We start from the raw sequence: 12,255 nt of genomic DNA, 5'->3' as shown, positions 1-12,255 counted from the left end.
GCAATAAGAGAGCTGCTGGTGGAGGTGGGCTGGTGTCGATGGTGTGTTGTGCTGCTGCTTCTTGAGAGTGTCAAACACACATCGGCACTCTCAGATGCAGGCTGGGGAGGTTCATCCCAGCACTTCTTGACTTGTGAATATCATCCCAGCACTTGTAAGCTTGTGGACAGTTCTGAATTCTAGCTCAGGTTTTGTGTAAACTATGGGCATTCCTGGCTTCCTTGGTGTTCCAGCAGCACAGAGCTTTTCTCTTTGCTCGTCCCTGGCTCGGGAAGTGCAGGCAGGCTTCCTCCTAACCCAGCTTCACCCTCTGCTGTAGTCATGGAATGGCTTGGGTTGCTGAACAGGGAGGCAACCATCTGGTTACCAGGTGCTTCTGTATTAACAGGCCTGGAGGCCTGACTGTGGCTGGCTCTAATCTCCTGCATATACTCACAACTTCCCTCTGTGTGCTTTTTATTCACCTCCTCTGTTTAGGATGCATATGGCAGGTGGGTTAAGTTCTTAGGTTGGCTATCAGGAAATATTTCTTCTCATGAGGAGCGGTGATGCAGTGGCACAGCTGCCCAGGGAGAGGTGTGGTTACTGTCCCTGGAGGTGTTGCAGAGCCGTGGGGATGTGGCACTGAGGGATGTGGGCAGTGGGTATGGGGGGTGGGTCGGGGTTGGGCTTGGTGAGCTTAGAGGTCTTTTCCAACCTGAATGGCCAGAAGTGTGCAGCAGGATCACCTCTTGTCTGTGCAGTGAGGAAATCTGTCAGCTATTAAAGCCAGGACTTTGGGATCACTGTTACTATTTGGTCTTCCTTCTAGATCTGGAATTTAAGATTCCCTTATCAGCCTCCTCCTAGGAGTCTGTCTTTCTGTCTCTAGTCACTTTAAAATGCTCTCTGCACACATGCAGGTCCGATGGTGTGGTCTCCAGTGGAGCTCGAACACAATCTCGGCAGACAGCCTTGTACAGCCTTGTACAGCCTTTTCCCAAAGTGACTTTAATCCAGAGCGATGGTTTTATGCGTGCTATCGCCTTGGATTTCCAGCAAGCACAAATGATTCACTCAGCTCACAGAAACAATTGCGGAGCATTGTCCCAAAAGATCATTTAAGTGGAGTTTGGGGAGTGCACATCTGGGGCTGTGTGTGCAATGGGCGTGCTCAGGTCTGTCTTTGGCTTGGGGTTTTGAGGGTGCTTTCTTTTCTAACCACGTGTGTATGTGTTTCTTAACCTTCTTTAATGTATTCTGACAATAATTTCCAGCAGTTGTTTCCTAGCAGTCGAGTATTATTTGGTGTTTTTGGGTGGTCTCGGGTGGAGCCAGGAGTTGGACTCAGTGATCCCTATGGGTCCCTTCCAACTGGGGGTGAGCTGAAGTACTGGAAGCTGGCAGCCCTGAGCCTGGTTGTCTGATAGAACAAGGCAGATGCTTAGCACGATGCTTCGTGCTTCACCTTGGAGGGGCTGAGCTGCTTGTTCTGCGCTCAGTTTTCATTTCATTTTTAATACTGCTGAATGCTTAATTAATAAAAGTGCCTTTGGTAGGCAAGAGTGCCATGCCCGAGCTGCACTGCAGTTACAGTGTGTAGGTGTTTAGGGATTATGTTATATACAAGCGAAACGATTGCTTCTTTTTAACTCCCTGTTTAAATATAGTTCAAATTATGGAATATTTAGTAGAACGGAATAAGCTGTGGCTTGCCAGCTTTTTCATACCAGTGGTTACCAGATGCTCCTGTGTTTGAAACCTCACCATCTGTTCCAGGGTGGAGTTCGGGGGTAGTCTGGGTATTTGGATGTGTCTTCTTTCTTGGGTGTCTCTGGAAGACTTCAAAGCATCTGATCTGAGATGAAGGGGAAGCACGGTTAGCTGCAGCACTTCAGGAATTCAAGGGAGTTCTACAGGAATGGATTGCTGCTTTATCCAGTCCCCGAGATTTCCAGGAGTGTTGTGATATGGACATCTCTTAATGGGCCTTGCTTTTAATTTCTGTATCTAAATTTTATATAGATACATCTTAGATGTATATCTATATTTATGCTGGGTGACTCGTCTTCTTTTACTTTAATCAGTGATAGAGCTAGGTGTAGAAAAAAAGAACAATGTGTAGCATCTTATGGCTTCCTCACCTTCCTGTGAGTGAGTGTACATCCCACAAGGACTGAGCTGAAGGTGGGAGAGGACTTGCTGGTAGTTTATAGAGTCATTGAATCATAGAATCACAGGATGGTTCGGGCTGGAAGGGACCTTATAGATCATCGAGACCCAAGCCCTGCCATGGGCTGGTAGCCGCTCACTAGAGGAGGCTGCCCGGGGCCCGTCCAACCTAGCCTTGAATTCACCTGGAAGACTTGATTCCCACACACAGAATGAGTCTGTGTGACTGTGAGCATTTCATTTCTGAGGTAACTGTAAAAAAATGCAAGGGAAATGCGGGCAGGTCCACAGAAATGCAGTACAATTGCTGCAAATGGTTACAGCCACGCAAGGTAGGAAGGCAGCACCCTCTGCCTTCACCCCCTCACGCTGTGTAGCTCCACCAAAGCCTGGAGGGACTTGCCATACTGAAAGCGGTTTGCTGGTAGTTTTGGGGATGAGCAGAACCATATTTGGGTCAATAAACTGCTTGTGGAAAACAGTCAGCGCTAGTAACAGCTTTCAGTCGCTAATGATCTGGGACACGCTGGGGGAGGAGGAAAGCTGCGTGTCTCATTACCCATCCTCTGAGCCATCTGGTCTCTCACGGTTTATTTGTAACCACTGTCCTAATCTCTCTTAACTACATTGTTGCTGAAATACCAACGTTACCCTTTTAGGTTCTCCGCAGATCTTCACATACTCCGGTAATGTATCGTTCGATAAACAAAGCGTAATGCGATCTTTTAATGAATTCTTCTAGAATGTTTATTCCCAATAGGATGTGTGGCAGTGCAACTTGACATCCTCTGAGTGTGATCCATAATATTACATCTTCAAACCTTCTACCCCGTTTCTTTCCTTCTCATGTTCTTTCGAACATCTAGCTAAAATAAGAAACGCTAATTGGGCCTCTGTGAACAAGGGAACAGGCGTTTCTGTTCCTCGTGCCTTTCTACTACCAGGAAATGCAGCTACTTACACTGCAGAGCCTGGCAGCACGAGCAGTACCAGGCCACTGCTTTTATGGCATACAGGAAGGAGACAAAAACCAATCCATATTCACTCAAAACTGCAGGGAGAATGTAAACCATCTGAACGTTGTTACTTCAACTGGAATTTGGCCAGCATTCCCGATTAATTACCCCTCTCTTATGAAGCACACTGTGAGATACCTGAGGGACAAAACCAGTCAGAGCCTCAGCAGGACTGAACATTCAGCTTTATCATGTATATGGAGTTGTCCATGGGGCTGGGAGATGTGTATTAGGGATGTGTATTACCTGCTCTGCGCCAAGAGCACCCCGGGGCTAAGAAGTGACTGAATCCTATGAAATCTGATAGGGCTGTCTGAGGTTAGGAGTGTGGTCTAAAAAACATTCCACGAGGTTTGTGGAGTCTGCAGGTGGTCAGGTCTCGGTACTGGCTCCTGTGGAAGGGAAGAGAAAGAGGTTAAAAAAGTTTTGCCAGAGGGACTGTAGCCTCCTGGCAGGGAAAAGTTTGGTCCTCCCCTTAGACTGTTATTCCCTTGAAGAGGAACGGATGTTTTTCTGAGGTTTATTTCAGGCCATGGAAGTATGCCATAGGGCTGTGCGCTAGTTGGCTCTGAAACTCCTTAGTACCTGCTCAAAAGGACTCGGTGTAATCTCCAGCAGAGATGAAACATTAATGTGCTGGAAGTGAGAAAAGCTTACAAGGGGGATGAGGAGCAGAATTTGATCCAGATAAGGAAAAATGGTTAAGTGGAGACTATTCAAACAGAGAAGGGGGCACGAAGAAGTGATAGCATCCATGGCATTAAACTGCAGCTGTGGAGAGACCTGGGCAGGCTCAGTGCCTGTGCCAAGCTCATGAAGTTCAGCAAGGCCAAGTGCAAGGTCCTGCACATGGAGAATGGCTTGAGAGCAGCAGCGTGTGTTTGCAGCCCAGATGTTTTTTTCATCTCAGGATAAAAGTTAGTTTCTCCTTGCATGCTTTACACGTGTGTAAATGACTGTTAAAAGAGTGCAGAGAGGTGGAAAAGCGGTTTCTCGCCGTTTTGAAGTGCTCATGTTTTATTAAAGCGGAGATTCCTGGAGATAGGCCACAGCCCTCCATGCTCCTATGGAGATAAACCTGTTTCTTATCTCAGATCCCTCGGTACTCCACAAGCTGCCAGGTTTTGTGTTTTGGGGTGAGACTTGGTACCTGTAGATATGAAGGCCTTTATGGGACCCTAATATATATGTAAAATGAAAGTGCATAAAGTAATAAGCAAGAAGTACTGAAGGTGCTGGAGTTGGCTTTCTCGTAGGATGATGGCTGCCACCATTCCCTGCCTTTGTTCTTCTCTTTGTTTCCCCATTGCTTTGTTGTTATTTTTTTCCTAATTCCTTTGCTTCAACCCCCACCTTTTTCATGCTACGTTTGGTACTTGTCTTGGATCTTGAGGTAACTTGGCAATGGAATCCCATCTTGGTGGTGTGGCAGTACTCATAAGCAGGTCCTGCACTGTATCCCAGAACACGGTGGTCTGCATAACCCCTTCAGCCAGCAGCCATCTGGGCATCTCTGCAGGGATCAGTGCTAACCTTCAGTCCCCATGGTGGTTTCACCACAGGGCTGAACTCCCTGCGTGCACCCTCAGCCTTGCAGGGGTGCTCACGCATGGCTGGAGACAACTGGGTGTGCTGTGGCTAAAGCCTGGGCTGTGTTTGCCCACGCAAGGGCTGTGTGGAGCGCTGACAGGACGCAGACCCATCATGGCGACTCCTCCCTGAGGAGAGCAAAGAGAGCTGCACGTGCCCACCTTTAGGCGGGAAAAGCGCCTCCCCGTAGTGCGCATGCGCGGCGTCCAGCGGGCCCCTCTGGACGGGAGGGCGGCGAAGCTCCGCCTCTCGCGGCACTTCGGCTCTTCTCGGTAGTTTCCGGAGAGAAGTCTCCTCCTTCGCCGTCCTTGTCCCCGCCCCTTCAGCTTTTCGGCTATCTCCGTCAGCGATTCGGCTCTCTCCGCTCACCCTTCGGAACAGGCCGTTAAGTTCCGCCGCCACTTCGGCAACTTCCGCCAGTTCGGTCGGAAATGGCCGAAGACGTGAGAGATCCAGCGGTTTAGGGTAGAAGACCGGCCGGCTTTTCGGAACAAACCAACTGCGCCCAGACCTGGGGGGGGGGGAGCAGGGGAGGGCAGCCGGAGGGGGAAGACAAGGCAGAGGCTGTGGCTCCCCCCCCAGCCACTCGCAGCGGGCGCCGGCAGCGCGGCTCCGCCGGGAGGGTGAAGCGAGGGCGCCGGGAGGTAGGATGGAGCGTACCACAGGGCGGGGGGAGCGGCGGGGGGAGCTCGTGAGACCGAGGGGTGGTACGGGCCGGGGGGTGGTACGGCCCGGGGGGAGCCCCCTCGCGTTCCCCGGGGGGAAGGCCGGGCGGGGGATTTAGGGACTGAGGGAGGAGGTGGGGGGTCCCGCGGTGATGGGGGGGCTGCGGTGGGCTGAAGCTGCGAGGGGGCCTAAAACAGCCTCTCGTCCCGTTGTGCCTCGTGGGGCCGCCGCCTCCCGGCAGCTCCCGCCCGCTGCCCACGTCCCGAGGTGGGTCTGGGGGCTCGAGGCCTAGCGCCCTGCTCAGCCTCCTCCCCTCGTGTTCTGTGCTAAAGTTGAGCTCTGTGCTGTTTTTTTCCTCCAATTTCATGTTTTCTTCAGCGTTCCCCGCTGCTTTCGACCTTAAAACCATTGGGTTCCTTCCTTAATCAAAAAAGGCTGACACGTTAGTGCCCTACCCCCCGGTTATGCCTTAAGCCAAACGATTTTCCAGCTGGAAGTCATTGGGTGGGTGTTGAGGATGCACAGAGGAGCGGAGCATCCGCTCTAGGAGCGCCGTGCTGCTGCGTGTCAGAAGGCAAGCAATGAACACATCTCCCTGCTTGGTTTCTGCTCTCTGGTTGCTTATGCATGCATCTGATAAGTGTGCCTCGATACCCTGATACGATAGCTTGGCTTCAGCGTTGCTGGGTTTCCGTGCGGCAAGTCTGGTATCTGTAAGAAGGAGATTAAGTAACTTTGTTTCCTGAGTCGGGTGTTGTCTGATGGATGTTTCTGCTTTTGCGGAGAAATCTGTGTGAGATGTCGAAGTCTGACGCACGTGTTGCAAATGTGTTTTGGTTGATGCTTCTGTTATGATTGAGATAATGCAGCTTTTGGCACATTGGGTGTGTTTTCAGGCTTTAGTAAGTAATAAATAACTCTAACCTTTCTATGCAAAGGTAGCATCAGAAGTGAACCACAGTCTGAACTTGGGGTGATGGGAGGAGTGTTTGCATCAGTTCAGCTCAGCGTTAAGAGATCTGGAGCAGGAGTAATGGGCTGCCTTCATTTGAGCGTGGCACAGCCAAACTCTTCTGGCAGCTCAGCTGGGGCACTGACAGCTCTTGAACTTCTTGATGTCTCTTTGCAGAAGGGAAGTCCAAAATAGTTCTCTGATACTCTCTCGTTTTGCAAGTGCGGACTGTTAGCTCTTGTCTTTGTTTGCATGCGAGGATGGCTTTCGGCAGTTGTCAAATCAGAGCAAAAGCAGCAAATGTGCAAAACAAGGAAAGCACAGTTGTTGAAATGCTGTCGTTGAGGCTGTTTCTCAGCGGTACGCGGCAAAACGGGAAGGCTGTTTGTGTGCTGTTAAGGTGGGATGGGAAAGATCATCTTCCCTTGGGTGTTTGTAGCACGTCACTGTTCAGATCAGGGTTTGGATGTTGTTTGATATATCACTAGGGCTTGCTTGCCTGTGGGGATCCAGAAGCCACCTCAAATCTGCTTTCTGTGATTATGAAGCTTTGGAATCTCACAGTATCGTCATCTTAATGTTTTTAGAGTTTACCTTTATGTTTTCTTCTGGCTCTGTGTATTTGTTCTCTCTCCCTCACGATCTCTGCTGCCTGATTTTCCTGCTGTTTGACTCCTGTCACCTTCCCCTGTTTCCTCAGGGCATTCCTTCCCCTTCCCATATCAATTCCAGCTGACCAGATGTGCCAGCTATTTGAAGCCAAGATCACAGTGGTCAAATCTCAATTGGTTCCTAGTCCTGAAGGCAATTTTTCTTCTTTGGAAACCCCACGAAACACAGAACTGGGAAGGACCACCTGATCACTGGACCCCAACTCCTCACCAGCAGAGAGGTTTTCCCTGTGTCTCAATTCCCCACCTGTCGTCTGTGCTAAAAACCTCTTTGTGTTGCTGTAGTGAATGAATCCTAACCCAAATGGAGATCGCTATGACCGAACCGCTCAGCAAGCGAAATACATGGAGTATGTGAAAAAGACAAGTGATAGCCGTGTGCGTATTCAGGGATGGGATGTTTCAGTGCAGTTAGCTGCACCTCTGCTGGAATGCAGCTGCTGGGGTAGCATTTGCATGGGATTTGAGGCACACAGCTGGGCCAGACAGTTGTCTGTACAACCCCTGTTGTGCTCGCTGGGCTATGGCTGCCCTGAGCATGCTTGTAGCACCGTGGTTGCAATTTAGACATATCCTCAAAAGCAGAGCCCTCGATTTTCTGCTCGCAGAAGACTTTAAAGTGCTGTTTACTGGTGATTGTCGGGGTTGAGTTGGCTCCTGCAGCTGAGATGTCTGATTCTCAGATGCAAATATGGTGGGTATTGCCTGAAAAGAGGTGCAAAGCCAGTTTGAGGTTTTGGGGTTTGGTAAGAAGGATGAAGACAGGAGCACATAGAGCTCGATGGCTCACAGTTAATTGATCCCTATCTGGCCTGGGGTGTAGGAAGCCCTTAGTGCTGGCCAGCCAGTAAATAGGTGTTATTACACAGCAATTACAGGCCCAGTTCTGAAGCATAGATTGCAATCCTATTTTAGTGAAGTCATTGCTGTTAGCTAATTGATGTCTGCTACCAGCAGGAGCTGTTTAAAGGACTGACTAATCTTTCAGAAATGTATTTGAAAGGGCGTTCTGTAGCTTTTCCCTTGGCTTGCTGGACATTTCCTACGGGATTGTAACTATTTTAAAGCAAGTTTCAATACATATTTGTTTTCATTCAGTGTTTTGCTGACAGAGTTTAATTTACCTTTGCTTTTATGTAAGGAGTGCACAGGTGTGCTGTGCTCCCTCTGCTGGCATCTCCCCCCCGCTAACTGGCAGTGGGTTTTTAGGGCTGTGTGGCATTCACAGTGACTGCAGAGCATGCTGTCCCTTGATAGTCACAGTAAGTGAAGTATGGAAAACTGAGATTTGTCAATGAAGCAAATTTAATCTTTTCTGGTTGTCCAGGGAAAGGGAACCCAAAGACTTCCACTAGTGACAATGACCTAATGACCTTGTCCTAATGATTTAGGACAAGGGGGAATGGTTTTAAACTGAGATGGGGAGGTTTAGGTTGGATCTTAAGAGGAAGTTTTTCACCCAGAGGGTGGTGATGCACTGGAACAGGTTGCCCAAGGAGGCTGTGGATGCCCCATCCCTGCAGGCATTCAAGGCCAGGCTGGATGTGGCTCTGGGCAGCCTGGTCTGTTGGTGACCCTGCACACAGCAGGGGGTTGGAACTGGATGGTCACTGTGGTCCTTTTCAACCCAGGCCATTCTATGAGTACAGGTATTTTGATGTAAAGGAGTTTCTTTCATCCCTACCATCAGTTCACTTAGATGGTTGGGATCTCATTGCATGGGGTTGGCCGTGTGTCTTTTTCTGCCTGTCCCCTCCCCTCATGAGTTTTGATGCATTTTGCTGTCATTTTGCTACAGATACATGGGGTTAACCCATGGGGATGCAGGAAACCCTCTCAAGTTTCTTGTAATACAAACTGCTAATAACATTTCTCTCTGTACAGGTAATGCTTTTTTTTCCTGCATAGTTTCCAGTTGGTTAACCTTTTACCTGTCTCGTTTCATAAAACGCCTTCCCCATGATTCAGAATACTCAGAGGTATCTTCTTATCTGACATTCTTCTCGAGGATGCTGGCAGCACACGTAGCCTGAGGATTGTTCCCTTTCCCGTTGCATTTTGGTGAGAGCACTGCCGTGCTGAAGCGCACGTCCTGACATCTGGCTCTGCAGGGTGAGCTTTCGTACTGCTTTGTGCTGCCTTGTGTCACATGAAGGGGTTGTGGAGCTGCGTAGTCATCTCATATCTGCGCCAGTAGGTTGGTCAACTCTGAATTAGTTTGAAAGTGAATTCTATGTGTTGGAATGCCAAAATGTCATCTAGCAGGAAACGAGTCGCTTCATGTGTGTGTGGTTTCCCTTAGGGGACACTTTATGACAGGCTGAGTACTTTCTAAGGCCAGTCAAAGAGAAGATGAATTCACTTGGCCACTCGCTGTGAAACTGGACCCTTTGCTTATAGAATGGCAGCACATCTAAAGCCATCAACACCCTCCATTACATCAACACATCCTAACTGCTTTGCTTTTCCTCTTCTCATATATGTCTGTACCACACCTTGGGTCTGGATTTGGATGTGATGGAATAAAACACACCACTGAATGTGGGGAGGATTGCCCTCTCCCTCCTTGATTAAATGCCTTCACATTGTATGTAGTGCCAGAGCATGTGGGGATGGGATTTGTACTCGTCTTTTAGTGCTTCTGTTACGGGCATGAGGAAGTAATTATACTGCAGGTTTGCTTTATGCAAATGGAAATGATGTGTTCTGGACTGTGTTGGTGCTGCTGCGTAGTGCTGCTGACATGCAGATGACTCCTGGAAAAGGTTGGCATCAAAGCATTGGAGCTTGTGACAGGAAGAGCTGCCGAACAAGTGGGGAGCTCAGAGCTGAGAGCAGAGTCCAGGTCTGTGCAGAGCTGCTCTGTGGGTTTCTTCTGGGGAGTCCATAAGGCCTTTGTGTCTGCAGGGGAGCTCACAAGGGTCTAGAAATAAAACAGACCGAAACTCTTTGGTGTAAATGGATCGGTAACGTCACAGGCAAGATGTGTGAGCAGCAGGTGGGCAGGAGGCAGCACAATCCTGCCTTCCTCCTTTAGAAGCAAGTTGCTGGCTGGTTACCTGCAATGTGGGTGCCCATCATCTAGAAATGCATTGTACATCTACTTCATGTCAGCGGGCACATTAACGTCTTTCTCAGATTATTAATGGAGATAGCAGTCACATAACAGATGGTTTAAAAAAAACAACAAACCAAGCAGGCATTGTTTAGGTAAGATATGTCTTTCCTTAGGCATCTCTTCTGGGAAGCCCTTGGTAAATGAATCTACCGCCTACCTTGTGTGCCTTGATTTTAATGTGGGCATTGAGGAGGAGCCAGCCATCAGAACCGTGGCCAGAGATGGATGTGTTGGGAAGCTGCCACTAATTACTGTGGTGTCTGACAATTCGCTGGTGTTAAGCTTTCCCTTGCAAGTTCTCAGCCCTGCAAAGCCCTGGAAACAAAGACAAAGGTGTGGAAAAAGGTGAGAGGGAACCTGGTTGTGAAGAGAGGGAACCTTGCCATGGTTGTGGTGTGCTGCGTGCTGCTTCTTTTGCTGCCCTTCCTAAAATAGATTTAGATCTTTGCTTTAATGCTGCTGGGCTGCATTGAAACACACTGTGTTGTTATTGATGTCAATCTCAGCGTTATTAACAGGAATTAAGACTTGATGCAAATAATAAAGGATGGAAAGAAATCTTGCCGCTGCTTTCTCCCGTTTGCCTCCAGGCTTTGCTGACTTTGTTTTTACTTGGTGGCAGTGAAGAATAGCACCAAGTCTCCTGCAAGTGTCTCAAGGGTGCAGTTAGTGGGGAGCAGCCGTTGAGCTGGAGCTGGCAGGTATCTCGAGGCTTTTGCATTGAAACTGACTCTTTTTCCTTAGGAATCAGCTCTGCTTTTAATCTGCAAAAGACTTTTAAAATACAAGGATGACAGGCTTGATTAGAAAGGCCAAACTATGCAATTATTTCTTGCTTGTGAAAGGAGGTGTCAGGGAGGAAGATGTTTTTCTCTCCGTTGTCTGCCTGCCTTGCTGAGCTCGTGTTTCAGGTGCAGTTACTCAGGCAGCAATGCCCAGAGCATCTTTTGGAGCAGTTCGTACAGGTCCAGCCCAGGCTCTGTGCTGACACGCATCTTGCTATCATTCCATTGACTTGGAGGAGTGACATGTAATCTCCAGACAGATCTCAAGTCTGTTCTAATATGCATCTGTGATACATAATACATGTGCAGCCACAGCGATCCTTCGGTTACTGCTGGATGTGGCTTTATTGGGCGGAGAAAGTGGCAGCTGTTTGACAGACGTAATGGAGTAGGATTTATAAAAAGAACCCAAGTGAATTTCCTCTTCCTAAAACCGATTGAAGCAGAAGTGGCACCACAAGCATTTCTTGTGAGCTTCGTGCTGCTACGCAGGGGTGTTTTATTTGGATGCACTGCTGTTCCTGTGCCTATTCTTAGCCTGGTTTACCAAAGGCTCGTGTGAGCATATTGAGGCAGCGCAATGCTAAGTTATGTGCTTGTGTGGAGCCTTCTGTGGCAAGACAGGATTATACCAAACCCTTTTGGCACCTTCCTTTTGTTCCAAGCTTCATCAGTTTTCAGGAAGTAGAGGTTCTCATTCCCACCGCATCCCAGTGCTGGAGTTAGGGAGGTGCTGGGTAGGAGCTGGCCTGTTCCTCAAAGGGCACAAAGCTTGAGGCAGCACAGAGAGCAGCTGGGTTTGTTTCTCCTTTGCTGCTGAATAGGAGAGTAGGGGTGGGTGCCTGCTCCTTTGGGAGAGCAGTGCATGTGTGTGCTGGGCCTCTTCTGGCAGCAGCAGGAGTATCTGAGCACTGTAAAGCATGGGCAGGTGGAGAACAGGTATTGAGGTCATATCTGGTGTCGGGGCTTGCTCCCGGCCTCTTTTATCCTAATTGCAAATCCTGAGCCTGCTTGGAACCATGGAGGGTAATTTAGTGAATCTGTGGGACTTGTTATAAATGAACATGCTGAATGGACAAGAATGGCTCAGTGTTGTGTATGCCTGTGAAGGTCACTGGAATAGGATGCTCATTTTTCAGTTCCTGTGTGCTGCTGGGCAAAAGTTTAATGCTGACGCATGCGGTCCCTGTTAATGGGGACTGAAATCGCACTGCAAGAAGAAAATGCCCCATTCTGAAGGCTGCTTGGCAGGGAGACAGCTGGGAAGACGTGTGCTATTGGTGCACATCTTTGAGATGCGAGCACT

The 12,255-nt window shown here is 48.9% G+C and overlaps 1 protein-coding gene across 15 annotated transcripts in view; it reads left to right on the top strand.

The window, feature by feature from the left end:
- The window catches only part of EXTL3 (exostosin like glycosyltransferase 3), a 115,547-nt gene that overhangs the window by 11,226 nt on the left and 92,066 nt on the right, over window positions 1–12,255 (top strand). For 4 of the 15 annotated variants that reach the window (XM_072330900.1, XM_072330894.1, XM_072330895.1 and 1 more), the window contains exon 1: window positions 5,110–5,401. The exons of 7 other annotated variants lie outside the window; for them this stretch is intronic. The gene's annotated coding sequence lies outside the window, so the exon portion shown is untranslated. Of the gene's footprint in view, window positions 1–5,108; window positions 5,402–9,014; window positions 9,159–12,255 lie in introns of those variants that run through there. 4 more of the 15 variants (XM_072330899.1, XM_072330888.1, XM_072330889.1 and 1 more) reach the window with 3 other exon arrangements.

This window comes from Excalfactoria chinensis, chromosome 3 (genome assembly GCF_039878825.1).
Source record: "Excalfactoria chinensis isolate bCotChi1 chromosome 3, bCotChi1.hap2, whole genome shotgun sequence".
NCBI lineage: Eukaryota > Metazoa > Chordata > Aves > Galliformes > Phasianidae > Excalfactoria > Excalfactoria chinensis.
Note: the sequence above shows the minus strand (reverse complement) of the source record. Positions and strands in the feature narration are given on the sequence as shown.